Source organism: Salmo salar, chromosome ssa18 (genome assembly GCF_905237065.1).
Source record: "Salmo salar chromosome ssa18, Ssal_v3.1, whole genome shotgun sequence".
In the NCBI taxonomy this organism is placed as follows: Eukaryota; Metazoa; Chordata; class Actinopteri; order Salmoniformes; family Salmonidae; genus Salmo; species Salmo salar.
This window is the reverse complement of record NC_059459.1, coordinates 45230959-45255242: the sequence shown is the minus strand read 5'-3', so window position 1 is coordinate 45255242 and position 24284 is coordinate 45230959. Positions and strand designations below refer to the sequence as shown.

Here is a 24284-nt window from a genome sequence, read left to right as displayed (position 1 = left end):
CAGGATTCCTGAATGCCAGACAAGTTATAAACACCAACAAACAGGATTCCTGAATGTCAGACGAGTTATAAACACCAACACCAACGAACAGGATCTCTGAATGTCAGACGAGTTAAACACCAACAAACAGGATTCCTGAATGCCAGATTAGTTATAAACACCAACAAACAGGATCCCTGAATGCCAGACGAATTATAAACACCAACAAACAGGATCCCTGAATGCCAGACGAGTTATAAACACCAATAAACAGGATCCCTGAATGCCAGACGAGTTATAAACACCAACAAACAGGATTCCTGAATGCCAGACGAGATATAAACACCAACAAACAGGATCCCTGAATGTCAGACGAGTTATAAACACCAACACCAACAAACAGGATTCCTGAATGCCAGACGAGTTATAAACACCAACAAACAGGATCCCTGAATGTCAGACGAGTTATAAACACCAACACCAATGAACAGGATCTCTGAATGTCAGACGAGTTATAAACACCAACAAACAGGATCCCTGAATGCCAGACGAGTTATAAACACCAACAAACAGGATTCCTGAATGCCAGACGAGGTATAAACACCAACACCAACAAACAGGATTCCTGAATGTCAGACGAGTTATAAACACCAACACCAATGAACAGGATCTCTGAATGTCAGACGAGTTATAAACACCAACAAACAGGATCCCTGATTGCCAGACGAGTTATAAACACCAACAAAGAGGATTCCTGAATGCCAGACGAGTTATAAACACCAACACACAGGATTCCTGAATGCCAGACGAGTTATAAACACCATCACCAACAAACAGGATCCCTGATTGCCAGACGAGTTATAAACACCAACAAACAGGATTCCTGAATGCCAGACGAGTTATAAACACCAACACACAGGATTCCTGAATGCCAGACGAGTTATAAACACCAACACCAACGAACAGGATCTGTGAATGTCAGACGAGTTATAAACACCAACAAACAGGATCCCTGAATGCCAGACGAGTTATAAACACCAACAAACAGGATTCCTGAATGCCAGACGAGGTATAAACACCATCACCAACAAACAGGATCCCTGATTGCCAGACGAGTTATAAGCACCAACAAACAGGATTCCTGAATGCCAGACGAGTTATAAACAACAACACACAGGATTCCTTAATGCCAGACGAGTTATAAACACCAACACCACCAAACAGGATTCCTGAATGTCAGACGAGTTATAAACACCAACACCAATGAACAGGATCTCTGAATGTCAGACGAGTTATAAACACCAACAAACAGGATCCCTGAATGCCAGACGAGTTATAAACACCAACAAACAGGATTCCTGAATGCCAGACGAGGTATAAACACCAACACCAACAAACAGGATTCCTGAATGTCAGACGAGTTATAAACACCAACACCAATGAACAGGATCTCTGAATGTCAGACGAGTTATAAACACCAACAAACAGGATTCCTGAATGCCAGACGAGTTATAAACACCAACAAACAGGATTCCTGAATGTCAGACGAGTTATAAACACCAACACCAACGAACAGGATCTGTGAATGTCAGACGAGTTATAAACACCAACAAACAGGATCCCTGAATGCCAGACGAGTTATAAACACCAACAAACAGGATTCCTGAATGCCAGACGAGTTATAAACACCAACAAACAGGATTCCTGAATGCCAGACGAGATATAAACACCAACAAACAGGATCCCTGAATGTCAGACGAGTTATAAACACCAACACCAACAAACAGGATTCATGAATGCCAGACGAGTTATAAACACCATCACCAACAAACAGGATTCATGAATGCCAGACAAGTTATAAACACCAACACACAGGATTCCTGAATGCCAGACGAGTTATAAACACCATCACCAACAAACAGGATTCCTGAATGCCAGACGAGTTATAAACACCAACAAACAGGATTCCTGAATGCCAGACGAGTTATAAACACCAACAAACAGGATCCCTGAATGCCAGACGAGTTATAAACACCAATAAACAGGATCCCTGAATGCCAGACGAGTTATAAACACCAACAAACAGGATTCCTGAATGCCAGACGAGTTATAAACACCAACAAACAGGATTCCTGAATGCCAGACGAGATATAAACACCAACAAACAGGATCCCTGAATGTCAGACGAGTTATAAACACCAACACCAACAAACAGGATTCCTGAATGCCAGACGAGTTATAAACACCAACAAACAGGATCCCTGAATGCCAGACGAGTTATAAACACCAACAAACAGGATCCCTGAATGCCAGATGAGTTATAAACACCAACAAACAGGATTCATGAAAGCCAGACGAGTTATAAACACCATCACCAACAAACAGGATCCCTGATTGCCAGACGAGTTATAAACACCAACAAACAGGATCCCTGAATGCCAGACGAGTTATAAACACCAACACACAGGATTCCTGAATGCCAGACAAGTTATAAACACCAACAAACAGGATTCCTGAATGTCAGACGAGTTATAAACACCAACACCAACGAACAGGATCTCTGAATGTCAGACGAGTTAAACACCAACAAACAGGATTCCTGAATGCCAGATTAGTTATAAACACCAACAAACAGGATCCCTGAATGCCAGACGAATTATAAACACCAACAAACAGGATCCCTGAATGCCAGACGAGTTATAAACACCAACAAACAGGATCCATCCCTGAATGCCAGACGAGTTATAAACACCAACAAACAGTATTCCTGAATGCCAGACGAGTTATAAACACCAACAAACAGGATTCCTGAATGCCAGACGAGTTATAAACACCATCACCAACAAACAGGATCCCTGATTGCCAGACGAGTTATAAACACCAACAAAGAGGATTCCTGAATGCCAGACGAGTTATAAACACCAACACACAGGATTCCTGAATGCCAGACGAGTTATAAACACCATCACCAACAAACAGGATCCCTGATTGCCAGACGAGTTATAAACACCAACAAACAGGATTCCTGAATGCCAGACGAGTTATAAACACCAACAAACAGGATTCATGAATGCCAGACGAGTTATAAACACCATCACCAACAAACAGGATCCCTGATTGCCAGACGAGTTATAAACACCAACAAACAGGATTCCTGAATGCCAGACGAGTTATAAACACCAACAAACAGGATTCATGAATGCCAGACGAGTTATAAACACCATCACCAACAAACAGGATCCCTGATTGCCAGACGAGTTATAAACACCAACAAAGAGGATTCCTGAATGCCAGACGAGTTATAAACACCGACACCAACGAACAGGATCTGTGAATGTCAGACGAGTTATAAACACCAACAAACAGGATCCCTGAATGCCAGACGAGTTATAAACACCAACAAACAGGATTCCTGAATGCCAGACGAGGTATAAACACCATCACCAACAAACAGGATCCCTGATTGCCAGACGAGTTATAAGCACCAACAAACAGGATTCCTGAATGCCAGACGAGTTATAAACAACAACACACAGGATTCCTGAATGCCAGACGAGTTATAAACACCAACACCACCAAACAGGATTCCTGAATGTCAGACGAGTTATAAACACCAACACCAATGAACAGGATCTCTGAATGTCAGACGAGTTATAAACACCAACAAACAGGATCCCTGAATGCCAGACGAGTTATAAACACCAACAAACAGGATTCCTGAATGCCAGACGAGTTATAAACACCAACAAACAGGATTCCTGAATGTCAGACGAGTTATAAACACCAACACCAACGAACAGGATCTGTGAATGTCAGAAGAGTTATAAACACCAACAAACAGGATCCCTGAATGCCAGACGAGTTATAAACACCAACAAACAGGATTCCTGAATGCCAGACGAGTTATAAACACCAACAAACAGGATTCCTGAATGCCAGACGAGATATAAACACCAACAAACAGGATCCCTGAATGTCAGACGAGTTATAAACACCAACACCAACAAACAGGATTCATGAATGCCAGACGAGTTATAAACACCATCACCAACAAACAGGATTCATGAATGCCAGACGAGTTATAAACACCAACACACAGGATTCCTGAATGCCAGACGAGTTATAAACACCAACAAAGAGGATTCCTGAATGCCAGACGAGTTATAAACACCAACACACAGGATTCCTGAATGCCAGACGAGTTATAAACACCATCACCAACAAACAGGATTCCTGAATGCCAGACGAGTTATAAACACCAACAAACAGGATTCATGAAAGCCAGACGAGTTATAAACACCATCACCAACAAACAGGATCCCTGATTGCCAGACGAGTTATAAACACCAACAAACAGGATCCCTGAATGCCAGACGAGTTATAAACACCAACACACAGGATTCCTGAATGCCAGACAAGTTATAAACACCAACAAACAGGATTCCTGAATGTCAGACGAGTTATAAACACCAACACCAACGAACAGGATCTCTGAATGTCAGACGAGTTAAACACCAACAAACAGGATTCCTGAATGCCAGATTAGTTATAAACACCAACAAACAGGATCCCTGAATGCCAGACGAATTATAAACACCAACAAACAGGATCCCTGAATGCCAGACGAGTTATAAACACCAATAAACAGGATCCCTGAATGCCAGACGAGTTATAAACACCAACAAACAGGATTCCTGAATGCCAGACGAGATATAAACACCAACAAACAGGATCCCTGAATGTCAGACGAGTTATAAACACCAACACCAACAAACAGGATTCCTGAATGCCAGACGAGTTATAAACACCAACAAACAGGATCCCTGAATGCCAGACGAGTTATAAACACCAACAAACAGGATCCCTGAATGCCAGATGAGTTATAAACACCAACAAACAGGATTCATGAAAGCCAGACGAGTTATAAACACCATCACCAACAAACAGGATCCCTGATTGCCAGACGAGTTATAAACACCAACAAACAGGATCCCTGAATGCCAGACGAGTTATAAACACCAACACACAGGATTCCTGAATGCCAGACAAGTTATAAACACCAACAAACAGGATTCCTGAATGTCAGACGAGTTATAAACACCAACACCAACGAACAGGATCTCTGAATGTCAGACGAGTTATAAACACCAACAAACAGGATCCCTGAATGCCAGACGAGTTAAACACCAACAAACAGGATTCCTGAATGCCAGATTAGTTATAAACACCAACAAACAGGATCCCTGAATGCCAGACGAATTATAAACACCAACAAACAGGATCCCTGAATGCCAGACGAGTTATAAACACCAACAAACAGGATCCATCCCTGAATGCCAGACGAGTTATAAACACCAACAAACAGGATTCCTGAATGCCAGACGAGTTATAAACACCAACACACAGGATTCCTGAATGCCAGACGAGTTATAAACACCATCACCAACAAACAGGATCCCTGATTGCCAGACGAGTTATAAACACCAACAAACAGGATTCCTGAATGCCAGACGAGTTATAAACACCAACAAACAGGATTCATGAATGCCAGACGAGTTATAAACACCATCACCAACAAACAGGATCCCTGATTGCCAGACGAGTTATAAACACCAACAAAGAGGATTCCTGAATGCCAGACGAGTTATAAACACCAACACACAGGATTCCTGAATGCCAGACGAGTTATAAACACCATCACCAACAAACAGGATCCCTGATTGCCAGACGAGTTATAAACACCAACAAACAGGATTCCTGAATGCCAGACGAGTTATAAACACCAACACACAGGATTCCTGAATGCCAGACGAGTTATAAACACCAACACCAACGAACAGGATCTGTGAATGTCAGACGAGTTATAAACACCAACAAACAGGATCCCTGAATGCCAGACGAGTTATAAACACCAACAAACAGGATTCCTGAATGCCAGACGAGGTATAAACACCATCACCAACAAACAGGATCCCTGATTGCCAGACGAGTTATAAGCACCAACAAACAGGATTCCTGAATGCCAGACGAGTTATAAACAACAACACACAGGATTCCTTAATGCCAGACGAGTTATAAACACCAACACCACCAAACAGGATTCCTGAATGTCAGACGAGTTATAAACACCAACACCAATGAACAGGATCTCTGAATGTCAGACGAGTTATAAACACCAACAAACAGGATCCCTGAATGCCAGACGAGTTATAAACACCAACAAACAGGATTCCTGAATGCCAGACGAGGTATAAACACCAACACCAACAAACAGGATTCCTGAATGTCAGACGAGTTATAAACACCAACACCAATGAACAGGATCTCTGAATGTCAGACGAGTTATAAACACCAACAAACAGGATCCCTGAATGCCAGACGAGTTATAAACACCAACACACAGGATTCCTGAATGCCAGACGAGTTATAAACACCAACAAACAGGATTCCTGAATGTCAGACGAGTTATAAACACCAACACCAACGAACAGGATCTGTGAATGTCAGACGAGTTATAAACACCAACAAACAGGATCCCTGAATGCCAGACGAGTTATAAACACCAACAAACAGGATTCCTGAATGCCAGACGAGTTATAAACACCAACAAACAGGATTCCTGAATGCCAGACGAGATATAAACACCAACAAACAGGATCCCTGAATGTCAGACGAGTTATAAACACCAACACCAACAAACAGGATTCATGAATGCCAGACGAGTTATAAACACCATCACCAACAAACAGGATTCATGAATGCCAGACAAGTTATAAACACCAACACACAGGATTCCTGAATGCCAGACGAGTTATAAACACCATCACCAACAAACAGGATTCCTGAATGCCAGACGAGTTATAAACACCAACAAACAGGATTCCTGAATGCCAGACGAGTTATAAACACCAACAAACAGGATCCCTGAATGCCAGACGAGTTATAAACACCAATAAACAGGATCCCTGAATGCCAGACGAGTTATAAACACCAACAAACAGGATTCCTGAATGCCAGACGAGTTATAAACACCAACAAACAGGATTCCTGAATGCCAGACGAGATATAAACACCAACAAACAGGATCCCTGAATGTCAGACGAGTTATAAACACCAACACCAACAAACAGGATTCCTGAATGCCAGACGAGTTATAAACACCAACAAACAGGATCCCTGAATGCCAGACGAGTTATAAACACCAACAAACAGGATCCCTGAATGCCAGATGAGTTATAAACACCAACAAACAGGATTCATGAAAGCCAGACGAGTTATAAACACCATCACCAACAAACAGGATCCCTGATTGCCAGACGAGTTATAAACACCAACAAACAGGATCCCTGAATGCCAGACGAGTTATAAACACCAACACACAGGATTCCTGAATGCCAGACGAGTTATAAACACCAACAAACAGTATTCCTGAATGCCAGACGAGTTATAAACACCAACAAACAGGATTCCTGAATGCCAGACGAGTTATAAACACCATCACCAACAAACAGGATCCCTGATTGCCAGACGAGTTATAAACACCAACAAAGAGGATTCCTGAATGCCAGACGAGTTATAAACACCAACACACAGGATTCCTGAATGCCAGACGAGTTATAAACACCATCACCAACAAACAGGATCCCTGATTGCCAGACGAGTTATAAACACCAACAAACAGGATTCCTGAATGCCAGACGAGTTATAAACACCAACAAACAGGATTCATGAATGCCAGACGAGTTATAAACACCATCACCAACAAACAGGATCCCTGATTGCCAGACGAGTTATAAACACCAACAAACAGGATTCCTGAATGCCAGACGAGTTATAAACACCAACAAACAGGATTCATGAATGCCAGACGAGTTATAAACACCATCACCAACAAACAGGATCCCTGATTGCCAGACGAGTTATAAACACCAACAAAGAGGATTCCTGAATGCCAGACGAGTTATAAACACCAACACACAGGATTCCTGAATGCCAGACGAGTTATAAACACCATCACCAACAAACAGGATCCCTGATTGCCAGACGAGTTATAAACACCAACACACAGGATTCCTGAATGCCAGACGAGTTATAAACACCGACACCAACGAACAGGATCTGTGAATGTCAGACGAGTTATAAACACCAACAAACAGGATCCCTGAATGCCAGACGAGTTATAAACACCAACAAACAGGATTCCTGAATGCCAGACGAGGTATAAACACCATCACCAACAAACAGGATCCCTGATTGCCAGACGAGTTATAAGCACCAACAAACAGGATTCCTGAATGCCAGACGAGTTATAAACAACAACACACAGGATTCCTGAATGCCAGACGAGTTATAAACACCAACACCACCAAACAGGATTCCTGAATGTCAGACGAGTTATAAACACCAACACCAATGAACAGGATCTCTGAATGTCAGACGAGTTATAAACACCAACAAACAGGATCCCTGAATGCCAGACGAGTTATAAACACCAACAAACAGGATTCCTGAATGCCAGACGAGTTATAAACACCAACACACAGGATTCCTGAATGCCAGACGAGTTATAAACACCAACAAACAGGATTCCTGAATGTCAGACGAGTTATAAACACCAACACCAACGAACAGGATCTGTGAATGTCAGAAGAGTTATAAACACCAACAAACAGGATCCCTGAATGCCAGACGAGTTATAAACACCAACAAACAGGATTCCTGAATGCCAGACGAGTTATAAACACCAACAAACAGGATTCCTGAATGCCAGACGAGATATAAACACCAACAAACAGGATCCCTGAATGTCAGACGAGTTATAAACACCAACACCAACAAACAGGATTCATGAATGCCAGACGAGTTATAAACACCATCACCAACAAACAGGATTCATGAATGCCAGACAAGTTATAAACACCAACACACAGGATTCCTGAATGCCAGACGAGTTATAAACACCAACAAAGAGGATTCCTGAATGCCAGACGAGTTATAAACACCAACACACAGGATTCCTGAATGCCAGACGAGTTATAAACACCATCACCAACAAACAGGATTCCTGAATGCCAGACGAGTTATAAACACCAACAAACAGGATTCATGAAAGCCAGACGAGTTATAAACACCATCACCAACAAACAGGATCCCTGATTGCCAGACGAGTTATAAACACCAACAAACAGGATCCCTGAATGCCAGACGAGTTATAAACACCAACACACAGGATTCCTGAATGCCAGACAAGTTATAAACACCAACAAACAGGATTCCTGAATGTCAGACGAGTTATAAACACCAACACCAACGAACAGGATCTCTGAATGTCAGACGAGTTAAACACCAACAAACAGGATTCCTGAATGCCAGATTAGTTATAAACACCAACAAACAGGATCCCTGAATGCCAGACGAGTTATAAACACCAACAAACAGGATCCCTGAATGCCAGACGAGTTATAAACACCAATAAACAGGATCCCTGAATGCCAGACGAGTTATAAACACCAACAAACAGGATTCCTGAATGCCAGACGAGATATAAACACCAACAAACAGGATCCCTGAATGTCAGACGAGTTATAAACACCAACACCAACAAACAGGATTCCTGAATGCCAGACGAGTTATAAACACCAACAAACAGGATCCCTGAATGCCAGACGAGTTATAAACACCAACAAACAGGATCCCTGAATGCCAGATGAGTTATAAACACCAACAAACAGGATTCATGAAAGCCAGACGAGTTATAAACACCATCACCAACAAACAGGATCCCTGATTGCCAGACGAGTTATAAACACCAACAAACAGGATCCCTGAATGCCAGACGAGTTATAAACACCAACACACAGGATTCCTGAATGCCAGACAAGTTATAAACACCAACAAACAGGATTCCTGAATGTCAGACGAGTTATAAACACCAACACCAACGAACAGGATCTCTGAATGTCAGACGAGTTATAAACACCAACAAACAGGATCCCTGAATGCCAGACGAGTTAAACACCAACAAACAGGATTCCTGAATGCCAGATTAGTTATAAACACCAACAAACAGGATCCCTGAATGCCAGACGAGTTATAAACACCAACAAACAGGATCCCTGAATGCCAGACGAGTTATAAACACCAACAAACAGGATCCATCCCTGAATGCCAGACGAGTTATAAACACCAACAAACAGGATTCCTGAATGCCAGACGAGTTATAAACACCAACACACAGGATTCCTGAATGCCAGACGAGTTATAAACACCATCACCAACAAACAGGATCCCTGATTGCCAGACGAGTTATAAACACCAACAAACAGGATTCCTGAATGCCAGACGAGTTATAAACACCAACAAACAGGATTCATGAATGCCAGACGAGTTATAAACACCATCACCAACAAACAGGATCCCTGATTGCCAGACGAGTTATAAACACCAACAAAGAGGATTCCTGAATGCCAGACGAGTTATAAACACCAACACACAGGATTCCTGAATGCCAGACGAGTTATAAACACCATCACCAACAAACAGGATCCCTGATTGCCAGACGAGTTATAAACACCAACAAACAGGATTCCTGAATGCCAGACGAGTTATAAACACCAACACACAGGATTCCTGAATGCCAGACGAGTTATAAACACCAACACCAACGAACAGGATCTGTGAATGTCAGACGAGTTATAAACACCAACAAACAGGATCCCTGAATGCCAGACGAGTTATAAACACCAACAAACAGGATTCCTGAATGCCAGACGAGGTATAAACACCATCACCAACAAACAGGATCCCTGATTGCCAGACGAGTTATAAGCACCAACAAACAGGATTCCTGAATGCCAGACGAGTTATAAACAACAACACACAGGATTCCTTAATGCCAGACGAGTTATAAACACCAACACCACCAAACAGGATTCCTGAATGTCAGACGAGTTATAAACACCAACACCAATGAACAGGATCTCTGAATGTCAGACGAGTTATAAACACCAACAAACAGGATCCCTGAATGCCAGACGAGTTATAAACACCAACACACAGGATTCCTGAATGCCAGACGAGTTATAAACACCAACAAACAGGATTCCTGAATGTCAGACGAGTTATAAACACCAACACCAACGAACAGGATCTGTGAATGTCAGACGAGTTATAAACACCAACAAACAGGATCCCTGAATGCCAGACGAGTTATAAACACCAACAAACAGGATTCCTGAATGCCAGACGAGTTATAAACACCAACAAACAGGATTCCTGAATGCCAGACGAGATATAAACACCAACAAACAGGATCCCTGAATGTCAGACGAGTTATAAACACCAACACCAACAAACAGGATTCATGAATGCCAGACGAGTTATAAACACCATCACCAACAAACAGGATTCATGAATGCCAGACAAGTTATAAACACCAACACACAGGATTCCTGAATGCCAGACGAGTTATAAACACCATCACCAACAAACAGGATTCCTGAATGCCAGACGAGTTATAAACACCAACAAACAGGATTCCTGAATGCCAGACGAGTTATAAACACCAACAAACAGGATCCCTGAATGCCAGACGAGTTATAAACACCAATAAACAGGATCCCTGAATGCCAGACGAGTTATAAACACCAACAAACAGGATTCCTGAATGCCAGACGAGTTATAAACACCAACAAACAGGATTCCTGAATGCCAGACGAGATATAAACACCAACAAACAGGATCCCTGAATGTCAGACGAGTTATAAACACCAACACCAACAAACAGGATTCCTGAATGCCAGACGAGTTATAAACACCAACAAACAGGATCCCTGAATGCCAGACGAGTTATAAACACCAACAAACAGGATCCCTGAATGCCAGATGAGTTATAAACACCAACAAACAGGATTCATGAAAGCCAGACGAGTTATAAACACCATCACCAACAAACAGGATCCCTGATTGCCAGACGAGTTATAAACACCAACAAACAGGATCCCTGAATGCCAGACGAGTTATAAACACCAACAAACAGGATTCCTGAATGTCAGACGAGTTATAAACACCAACACCAACGAACAGGATCTCTGAATGTCAGACGAGTTAAACACCAACAAACAGGATTCCTGAATGCCAGATTAGTTATAAACACCAACAAACAGGATCCCTGAATGCCAGACGAATTATAAACACCAACAAACAGGATCCCTGAATGCCAGACGAGTTATAAACACCAACAAACAGGATCCATCCCTGAATGCCAGACGAGTTATAAACACCAACAAACAGTATTCCTGAATGCCAGACGAGTTATAAACACCAACAAACAGGATTCCTGAATGCCAGACGAGTTATAAACACCATCACCAACAAACAGGATCCCTGATTGCCAGACGAGTTATAAACACCAACAAAGAGGATTCCTGAATGCCAGACGAGTTATAAACACCAACACACAGGATTCCTGAATGCCAGACGAGTTATAAACACCATCACCAACAAACAGGATCCCTGATTGCCAGACGAGTTATAAACACCAACAAACAGGATTCCTGAATGCCAGACGAGTTATAAACACCAACAAACAGGATTCATGAATGCCAGACGAGTTATAAACACCATCACCAACAAACAGGATCCCTGATTGCCAGACGAGTTATAAACACCAACAAACAGGATTCCTGAATGCCAGACGAGTTATAAACACCAACAAACAGGATTCATGAATGCCAGACGAGTTATAAACACCATCACCAACAAACAGGATCCCTGATTGCCAGACGAGTTATAAACACCAACAAAGAGGATTCCTGAATGCCAGACGAGTTATAAACACCAACACACAGGATTCCTGAATGCCAGACGAGTTATAAACACCATCACCAACAAACAGGATCCCTGATTGCCAGACGAGTTATAAACACCAACACACAGGATTCCTGAATGCCAGACGAGTTATAAACACCGACACCAACGAACAGGATCTGTGAATGTCAGACGAGTTATAAACACCAACAAACAGGATCCCTGAATGCCAGACGAGTTATAAACACCAACAAACAGGATTCCTGAATGCCAGACGAGGTATAAACACCATCACCAACAAACAGGATCCCTGATTGCCAGACGAGTTATAAGCACCAACAAACAGGATTCCTGAATGCCAGACGAGTTATAAACAACAACAAACAGGATTCCTGAATGCCAGACGAGTTATAAACACCAACACCACCAAACAGGATTCCTGAATGTCAGACGAGTTATAAACACCAACACCAATGAACAGGATCTCTGAATGCCAGCCGAGTTATAAACACCAACAAACAGGATCCCTGAATGCCAGACGAGTTATAAACACCAACAAACAGGATTCCTGAATGCCAGACGAGTTATAAACACCAACACACAGGATTCCTGAATGCCAGACGAGTTATAAACACCAACAAACAGGATTCCTGAATGCCAGACGAGTTATAAACACCAACACCAACGAACAGGATCTGTGAATGTCAGAAGAGTTATAAACACCAACAAACAGGATCCCTGAATGCCAGACGAGTTATAAACACCAACAAACAGGATTCCTGAATGCCAGACGAGTTATAAACACCAACAAACAGGATTCCTGAATGCCAGACGAGATATAAACACCAACAAACAGGATCCCTGAATGTCAGACGAGTTATAAACACCAACACCAACAAACAGGATTCATGAATGCCAGACGAGTTATAAACACCATCACCAACAAACAGGATTCATGAATGCCAGACGAGTTATAAACACCAACAAACAGGATTCCTGAATGCCAGACGAGTTATAAACACCATCACCAACAAACAGGATTCCTGAATGCCAGACGAGTTATAAACACCAACAAACAGGATTCCTGAATGCCAGACGAGTTATAAACACCAACAAACAGGATCCCTGAATGCCAGACGAGTTATAAACACCAATAAACAGGATCCCTGAATGCCAGACGAGTTATAAACACCAACAAACAGGATTCCTGAATGCCAGACGAGTTATAAACACCAACAAACAGGATTCCTGAATGCCAGACGAGATATAAACACCAACAAACAGGATCCCTGAATGTCAGACGAGTTATAAACACCAACACCAACAAACAGGATTCCTGAATGCCAGACGAGTTATAAACACCAACAAACAGGATCCCTGAATGCCAGACGAGTTATAAACACCAACAAACAGGATCCCTGAATGCCAGATGAGTTATAAACACCAACAAACAGGATTCATGAAAGCCAGACGAGTTATAAACACCATCACCAACAAACAGGATCCCTGAATGCCAGACGAGTTATAAACACCAACAAACAGGATCCCTGAATGCCAGACGAGTTATAAACACCAACACACAGGATTCCTGAATGCCAGACGAGTTATAAACACCAACAAACAGGATTCCTGAATGTCAGACGAGTTATAAACACCAACACCAACGAACAGGATCTCTGAATGTCAGACGAGTTATAAACACCAACAAACAGGATTCCTGAATGCCAGATTAGTTATAAACACCAACAAACAGGATCCCTGAATGCCAGACGAATTATAAACACCAACAAACAGGATCCCTGAATGCCAGACGAGTTATAAACACCAACAAACAGGATCCATCCCTGAATGCCAGACGAGTTATAAACACCAACAAACAGGATTCCTGAATGCCAGACGAGTTATAAACACCAACAAACAGGATTCCTGAATGCCAGACGAGTTATAAACACCATCACCAACAAACAGGATCCCTGAATGCCAGACGAGTTATAAACACCAACAAACAGGATTCCTGAATGCCAGACGAGTTATAAACACCAACACACAGGATTCCTGAATGCCAGACGAGTTATAAACACCATCACCAACAAACAGGATCCCTGATTGCCAGACGAGTTATAAACACCAACAAACAGGATTCCTGAATGCCAGACGAGTTATAAACACCAACAAACAGGATTCATGAATGCCAGACGAGTTATAAACACCATCACCAACAAACAGGATCCCTGATTGCCAGACGAGTTATAAACACCAACAAAGAGGATTCCTGAATGCCAGACGAGTTATAAACACCAACACACAGGATTCCTGAATGCCAGACGAGTTATAAACACCATCACCAACAAACAGGATCCCTGATTGCCAGACGAGTTATAAACACCAACAAACAGGATTCCTGAATGCCAGACGAGTTATAAACACCAACACACAGGATTCCTGAATGCCAGACGAGTTATAAACACCAACACCAACGAACAGGATCTGTGAATGTCAGACGAGTTATAAACACCAACAAACAGGATCCCTGAATGCCAGACGAGTTATAAACACCAACAAACAGGATTCCTGAATGCCAGACGAGGTATAAACACCATCACCAACAAACAGGATCCCTGATTGCCAGACGAGTTATAAGCACCAACAAACAGGATTCCTGAATGCCAGACGAGTTATAAACAACAACACACAGGATTCCTGAATGCCAGACGAGTTATAAACACCAACACCACCAAACAGGATTCCTGAATGTCAGACGAGTTATAAACACCAACACCAATGAACAGGATCTCTGAATGTCAGACGAGTTATAAACACCAACAAACAGGATCCCTGAATGCCAGACGAGTTATAAACACCAACAAACAGGATTCCTGAATGCCAGATTAGTTATAAACACCAACAAACAGGATCCCTGAATGCCAGACGAGTTATAAACACCAACAAACAGGATCCCTGAATGCCAGACGAGTTATAAACACCAACAAACAGGATCCCTGAATGCCAGATGAGTTATAAACACCAACAAACAGGATTCATGAATGCCAGACAAGTTATAAACACCAACACACAGGATTCCTGAATGCCAGACGAGTTATAAACACCATCACCAACAAACAGGATTCCTGAATGCCAGACGAGATATAAACACCAACAAACAGGATCCCTGAATGTCAGACGAGTTATAAACACCAACACCAACAAACAGGATTCCTGAATGCCAGACGAGTTATAAACACCATTACCAACAAACAGGATTCCTGAATGCCAGACGAGTTATAAACACCAACAAACAGGATTCCTGAATGCCAGACGAGTTATAAACACCAACAAACAGGATTCCTGAATGCCAGACGAGTTATAAACACCAACAAACAGGATCCCTGAATGTCAGACGAGTTATAAACACCAACAAACAGGATCCCTGAATGCCAGACGAGTTATAAACACCAACAAACAGGATCCCTGAATGCCAGATGAGTTATAAACACCAACAAACAGGATTCATGAAAGCCAGACGAGTTATAAACACCATCACCAACAAACAGGATCCCTGATTGCCAGACGAGTTATAAACACCAACAAACAGGATCCCTGAATGCCAGACGAGTTATAAACACCAACACACAGGATTCCTGAATGCCAGACAAGTTATAAACACCAACAAACAGGATTCCTGAATGTCAGACGAGTTATAAACACCAACAAACAGGATCCCTGAATGCCAGACGAGTTATAAACACCAACACACAGGATTCCTGAATGCCAGACAAGTTATAAACACCAACAAACAGGATTCCTGAATGTCAGACGAGTTATAAACACCAACAAACAGGATCCCTGAATGCCAGACGAATTATAAACACCAACAAACAGGATCCCTGAATGCCAGACGAGTTATAAACACCAACAAACAGGATCCATCCCTGAATGCCAGATGAGTTATAAACACCAACAAACAGGATTCCTGAATGTCAGACGAGTTATAAACACCAACACCAACGAACAGGATCTGTGAATGTCAGACGAGTTATAAGCACCAACAAACAGGATCACTGAATGCCAGACGAGTTATAAACACCAACAAACAGGATTCCTGAATGCCAGACGAGGTATAAACACCATCACCAACAAACAGGATCCCTGATTGCCAGACGAGTTATAAGCACCAACAAACAGGATTCCTGAATGCCAGACGAGTTATAAACACCAACAAACAGGATTCCTGAATGTCAGACGAGTTATAAACACCAACACCAACGAACAGGATCTGTGAATGTCAGACGAGTTATAAACACCAACAAACAGGATCCCTGAATGCCAGACGAGTTATAAACACCAACAAACAGGATTCCTGAATGCCAGACGAGGTATAAACACCAACACCAACAAACAGGATTCATGAATGCCAGACGAGTTATAAACACCATCACCAACAAACAGGATCCCTGATTGCCAGACGAGTTATAAGCACCAACAAACAGGATTCCTGAATGCCAGACGAGTTATAAACACCAACACACAGGATTCCTGAATGCCAGACGAGTTATAAACACCAACACCAACAAACAGGATTCATGAATGCCAGACGAGTTATAAACACCATCACCAACAAACAGGATCCCTGATTGCCAGACGAGTTATAAACACCAACAAACAGGATCCCTGAATGCCAGACGAGTTATAAACACCAACAAACAGGATTCCTGAATGCCAGAGGAGTTATAAACACCAACAAACAGGATTCCTGAATGCCAGATGAGTTATAAACACCAACAAACAGGATCCCTGAATGCCAGACGAGTTATAAGCACCAACAAACAGGATCCCTGAATGCCAGACGAATTATAAACACCATCAAACAGGATCCCTGAATGCCAGACGAGTTATAAACACCAACAAACAGGATCCATCCCTGAATGCCAGACGAGTTATAAACACCAACAAACAGGATTCCTGAATGCCAGACGAGTTATAAACACCAACAAACAGGATTCCTGAATGCCAGAGGAGTTATAAACACCAACAAACAGGATTCCTGAATGCCAGATGAGTTATAAACACCAACAAACAGGATCCCTGAATGCCAGACGAGTTATAAGCACCAACAAACAGGATTCCTGAATGCCAGACGAGTTATAAACACCATCACCAACAAACAGGATCCCTGATTGCCAGACGAGTTATAAGCACCAACAAACAGGATTCCTGAATGCCAGACGAGTTATAAACACCAACACACAGGATTCCTGAATGCCAGACGAGTTATAAACACCAACACCAACAAACAGGATTCATGAATGCCAGACGAGTTATAAACACCATCACCAACAAACAGGATCCCTGATTGCCAGACGAGTTATAAACACCAACAAACAGGATCCCTGAATGCCAGACGAGTTATAAACACCAACACACAGGATTCCTGAATGCCAGACGAGTTATAAACACCAACAAACAGGATCTCTGAATGTCAGACGAGTTATAAACACCAACAAACAGGATCCCTGAATGCCAGACGAGTTAAACACCAACAAACAGGATTCCTGAATGCCAGATGAGTTATAAACACCAACAAACAGGATCCCTGAATGCCAGACGAGTTATAAACACCAACAAACAGGATCCCTGAATGCCAGACGAGTTATAAACACCAACAAACAGGAATCCCTGAATGCCAGACGAGTTATAAACACCAACAAACAGGATTCCTGAATGCCAGACGAGTTATAAACACCAACAAACAGGATTCCTGAATGCCAGACGAGTTATAAACACCAACAAACAGGATTCCTCAATGCCAGAGGAGTTATAAACACCAACAAACAGGATTCCTGAATGCCAGATGAGTTATAAACACCAACAAACAGGATCCCTGAATGCCAGACGAGTTATAAACACCAACACACAGGATTACTGAATGCCAGACGAGTTATAAACACCAACGAACAGGATCTCTGAATGTCAGACGAGTTATAAACACCAACAAACAGGATCCCTGAATGCCAGACGAGTTATAAACACCAACAAACAGGATTCCTGAATGCCAGATTAGTTATAAACACCAACAAAAAGGATTCCTGAATGCCAGACGAGTTATAAACACCAACAAACAGGATCCCTGAATGCCAGACGAGTTATAAACACCAACAAACAGGATCCCTGAATGCCAGACGAGTTATAAACACCAACAAACAGGATTACTGAATGCCAGACGAGTTATAAACACCAACAAACAGGATTCCTGAATGCCAGATGAGTTATAAACACCAACACCAACAAACAGGATTCCTGAATGCCAGACGAGTTATAAACACCAACAAACATGATTCCTGAATGCCAGACGAGTTATAAACACCAACAAACAGGATTCCTGAATGCCAGACGAGTTATAAACACCAACAAACAGGATCCCTGAATGCCAGATGAGTTATAAACACCAACAAACAGGATTCCTGAATGCCAGACGAGATATAAACACCAACAAACAGGATCCCTGAATGTCAGACGAGATATAAACACCAACAAACAGGATCCCTGAATGTCAGACGAGTTATAAACACCAACACCAACAAACAGGATTCCTGAATGCCAGACGAGTTATAAACACCAACAAAGAGGATCCCTGAATGTCAGACGAGTTATAAACACCAACAAACAGGATCCCTGAATGTCGGATGAGTTATAAACACCAACAAACAGGATTCCTGAATGCCAGACGAGTTACAAACACCAACAAACAGGATTCCTGAATGCCAGACGAGTTATAAACATCAACACCAACAAAACATGATTCCTGAATGCCAGATGAGTTATAAACACCAACAAACATGATTGCTGAATGCCAGACGAGTTATAAACACCAACAAACAGGATTCCTGAATGCCAGACGAGTTATAAACACCAACACCAACGAACAGGATCTCTGAATGTCAGACGAGTTATAAACACCAACAAACAGGATCCCTGATTACCAGACGAGTTATAAACACCAACAAACAGGATTCCTGAATGCCAGATTAGTTTTAAACACCAACAAACAGGATCCCTGAATGCCAGACGAGTTATAAACACTTACACACAGGATTCCTGAATGCCAGACGAGTTATAAACACCATCACCAACAAACAGGATCCCTGATTGCCAGACGAGTTATAAACACCAACAAACAGGATTCCTGAATGCCAGACGAGTTATAAACACCAACAAACAGGATTCATGAATGCCAGACGAGTTATAAACACCATCACCAACAAACAGGATCCCTGATTGCCAGACGAGTTATAAACACCAACAAAGAGGATTCCTGAATGCCAGACGAGTTATAAACACCAACACACAGGATTCCTGAATGCCAGACGAGTTATAAACACCATCACCAACAAACAGGATCCCTGATTGCCAGACGAGTTATAAACACCAACACACAGGATTCCTGAATGCCAGACGAGTTATAAACACCAACAAACAGGATTCCTGAATGTCAGACGAGTTATAAACAACAACACCAACGAACAGGATCTGTGAATGTCAGACGAGTTATAAGCACCAACAAACAGGATTCCTGAATGCCAGACGAGTTATAAACAACAACACACAGGATTCCTGAATGCCAGACGAGTTATAAACACCAACACCACCAAACAGGATTCCTGAATGTCAGACGAGTTATAAACACCAACACCAATGAACAGGATCTCTGAATGTCAGACGAGTTATAAACACCAACAAACAGGATCCCTGAATGCCAGACGAGTTATAAACACCAACAAACAGGATTCCTGAATGCCAGATTAGTTATAAACACCAACAAACAGGATCCCTGAATGCCAGACGAGTTATAAACACCAACAAACAGGATCCCTGAATGCCAGACGAGTTATAAGCACCAACAAACAGGATTCCTGAATGCCAGACGAGTTATAAACACCATCACCAACAAACAGGATCCCTGATTGCCAGACGAGTTATAAACACCAACAAACAGGATCCCTGAATGCCAGACGAGTTATAAACACCAACACACAGGATTCCTGAATGCCAGACGAGTTATAAACACCAACAAACAGGATCTCTGAATGTCAGACGAGTTATAAACACCAACAAACAGGATCGCTGAATGCCAGACGAGTTATAAACACCAACAAACAGGATTCCTGAATGCCAGAGGAGTTATAAACACCAACAAACAGGATTCCTGAATGCCAGATGAGTTATAAACACCAACAAACAGGATCCCTGAATGCCAGACGAGTTATAAACACCAACACACAGGATTACTGAATGCCAGACGAGTTATAAACACCAACGAACAGGATCTCTGAATGTCAGACGAGTTATAAACACCAACACCAACGAACAGGATCTCTGAATGTCAGACGAGTTATAAACACCAACAAACAGGATCCCTGAATGCCAGACGAGTTATAAACACCAACAAACAGGATTCCTGAATGCCAGATTAGTTATAAACACCAACAAACAGGATTCCTGAATGCCAGACGAGTTATAAACACCAACAAACAGGATCCCTGAATGCCAGACGAGTTATAAACACCAACAAACAGGATCCCTGAATGCCAGACGAGTTATAAACACCAACAAACAGGATTACTGAATGCCAGACGAGTTATAAACACCAACAAACAGGATTCCTGAATGCCAGACGAGTTATAAACACCAACAAACAGGATCCCTGAATGCCAGACGAGTTATAAACACCAACAAACAGGATCCCTGAATGCCAGACGAGTTATAAACACCAACAAACAGGATTACTGAATGCCAGACGAGTTATAAACACCAACAAACAGGATTCCTGAATGCCAGATGAGTTATAAACACCAACACCAACAAACAGGATTCCTGAATGCCAGACGAGTTATAAACACCAACACACAGGATTACTGAATGCCAGACGAGTTATAAACACCAACGAACAGGATCTCTGAATGTCAGACGAGTTATAAACACCAACACCAACGAACAGGATCTCTGAATGTCAGACGAGTTATAAACACCAACAAACAGGATTCCTGAATGCCAGATGAGTTATAAACACCAACAAACAGGATCCCTGAATGCCAGACGAGTTATAAACACCAACAAACAGGATCCATCCCTGAATGCCAGACGAGTTATAAACACCAACAAACAGGATTCCTGAATGCCAGACGAGTTATAAACACCAACAAACAGGATTCCTGAATGCCAGAGGAGTTATAAACACCAACAAACAGGATTCCTGAATGCCAGACGAGTTATAAACACCAACAAACCGGATCCCTGAATGCCAGACGAGTTATAAGCACCAACAAACAGGATTCCTGAATGCCAGACGAGTTATAAACACCATCACCAACAAACAGGATCCCTGATTGCCAGACGAGTTATAAGCACCAACAAACAGGATTCCTGAATGCCAGACGAGTTATAAACACCAACACACAGGATTCCTGAATGCCAGACGAGTTATAAACACCAACACCAACAAACAGGATTCATGAATGCCAGACGAGTTATAAACACCATCACCAACAAACAGGATCCCTGATTGCCAGACGAGTTATAAACACCAACAAACAGGATCCCTGAATGCCAGACGAGTTATAAACACCAACAAACAGGATCCCTGAATGCCAGACGAGTTATAAACACCAACAAACAGGATTACTGAATGCCAGACGAGTTATAAACACCAACAAACAGGATTCCTGAATGCCAGACGAGTTATAAACACCAACAAACAGGATCCCTGAATGCCAGACGAGTTATAAACACCAACAAACAGGATCCCTGAATGCCAGACGAGTTATAAACACCAACACCAACAAACAGGATTCCTGAATGCCAGACGAGTTATAAACACCAACAAACATGATTCCTGAATGCCAGACGAGTTATAAACACCAACAAACAGGATTCCTGAATGCCAGACGAGTTATAAACACCAACAAACAGGATCCCTGAATGCCAGATGAGTTATAAACACCAACAAACAGGATTCCTGAATGCCAGACGAGATATAAACACCAACAAACAGGATCCCTGAATGTCAGACGAGATATAAACACCAACAAACAGGATCCCTGAATGTCAGACGAGTTATAAACACCAACACCAACAAACAGGATTCCTGAATGCCAGACGAGTTATAAACACCAACAAAGAGGATTCCTGAATGCCAGAGGAGTTATAAACACCAACAAACAGGATTCCTGAATGCCAGATGAGTTATAAACACCAACAAACAGGATTCCTGAATGCCAGATTAGTTATAAACACCAACAAACAGGATCCCTGAATGCCAGATTAGTTATAAACACCAACAAAAAGGATTCCTGAATGCCAGACGAGTTATAAACACCAAAACGGTTCTGAAGTCGGGCGAGTTATAGCTCCTAGTTCTCTGTCTCTCTCTTCCTCCTTTAATTCTCTCTCTCCCTCCCTTCTATGTCTCTCTCTCTCCCTCTGTTCCTATGTCTCTCTCTCCCTCCTCATTCTATGTCTCTCTCTCCTCCTCATTCTCTGTCTCTGTCTGCTGTGTCTCTCTCTCCCTCCATATTCTCTGTCTCTGTCTCCCTCCTAGATTCTCTGTCTCTGTCTCCCTCCCCTAATTCTCTGTCTCTCTCCTCCTCATTTATACTCTCTCCCTTACTCACATTATATGTCTCTCTCTTCCTCCTCATTCTCTATGTCTCTCTCTCCTCCTCATTCTCTGTCTCTGTCTCTCCTCCCATATTTCTCTGTCTCTCTCTCCTCCATATTCTCTGTCTCTCTCTCCCTCCTATTTCTCTGTCTCTCTCTCCCTCCTCATTCTATGTCTCTCTCGCCCTCCTCATTCTCTGTCTCTCTCTCCCTCCTCATTTTCTCAGTCACTTTCTCTCTCTCACACACTCCTCTCTCCCCCCGTCTAGCTCTCTCTCCCCCTCTCTCCCTATTCTCTCTTGCTTTACTGCTAACAGTGATACTTACTGCAGATTGTCTATTCTGCTTGCAACAGTGATATGTGATAGGCCACATACAGGAGGGTAAGGATATATTGATTGTAGTCACTTACCAGGCGAAGGCCTCCAGTCTCTTCAGCCGGCCTGATCAGCAATCCAGCAAGCGGAGAATTAAGGCACAATTTCTTTCTGTTGCCCTTATCAGCGCAGCTAGAGGACAAGAGGGAGGGAGAGAGAAAAGAGGAAAAGATTGAGAGAGGATACAGAAAGATTTGTGTGAGAGATCAAAGGGTTAGAGGGATATAGAAAGTGAAGAGAGGGGTCCAGAAAGGTGGACATAGAGATCAAGAGAAGGAGAAAGGTTACAGGAGGAACAGACTTTAAAATCAGAACAGGCGCGTTTTGACAAGCGGTATATTCCTTCCTTGGCTCCAGTACGGTCAAGCTAGAATACATCAAAAAAGCCAGGTGCAGCATCTTGCTTAGCTTCTGAGAACATCCAGAGACACATCTAGCTTCAGGTGCAGCATCTGAAGCACCTGAAAAATC

The 24284-nt window shown here is 42.4% G+C and overlaps 1 pseudogene; it reads right to left on the bottom strand.

Moving 5' to 3' along the window:
• Window positions 1–24284, bottom strand: part of LOC106591814 (ryanodine receptor 2-like) — a 503114-nt pseudogene that overhangs the window by 148972 nt on the left and 329858 nt on the right.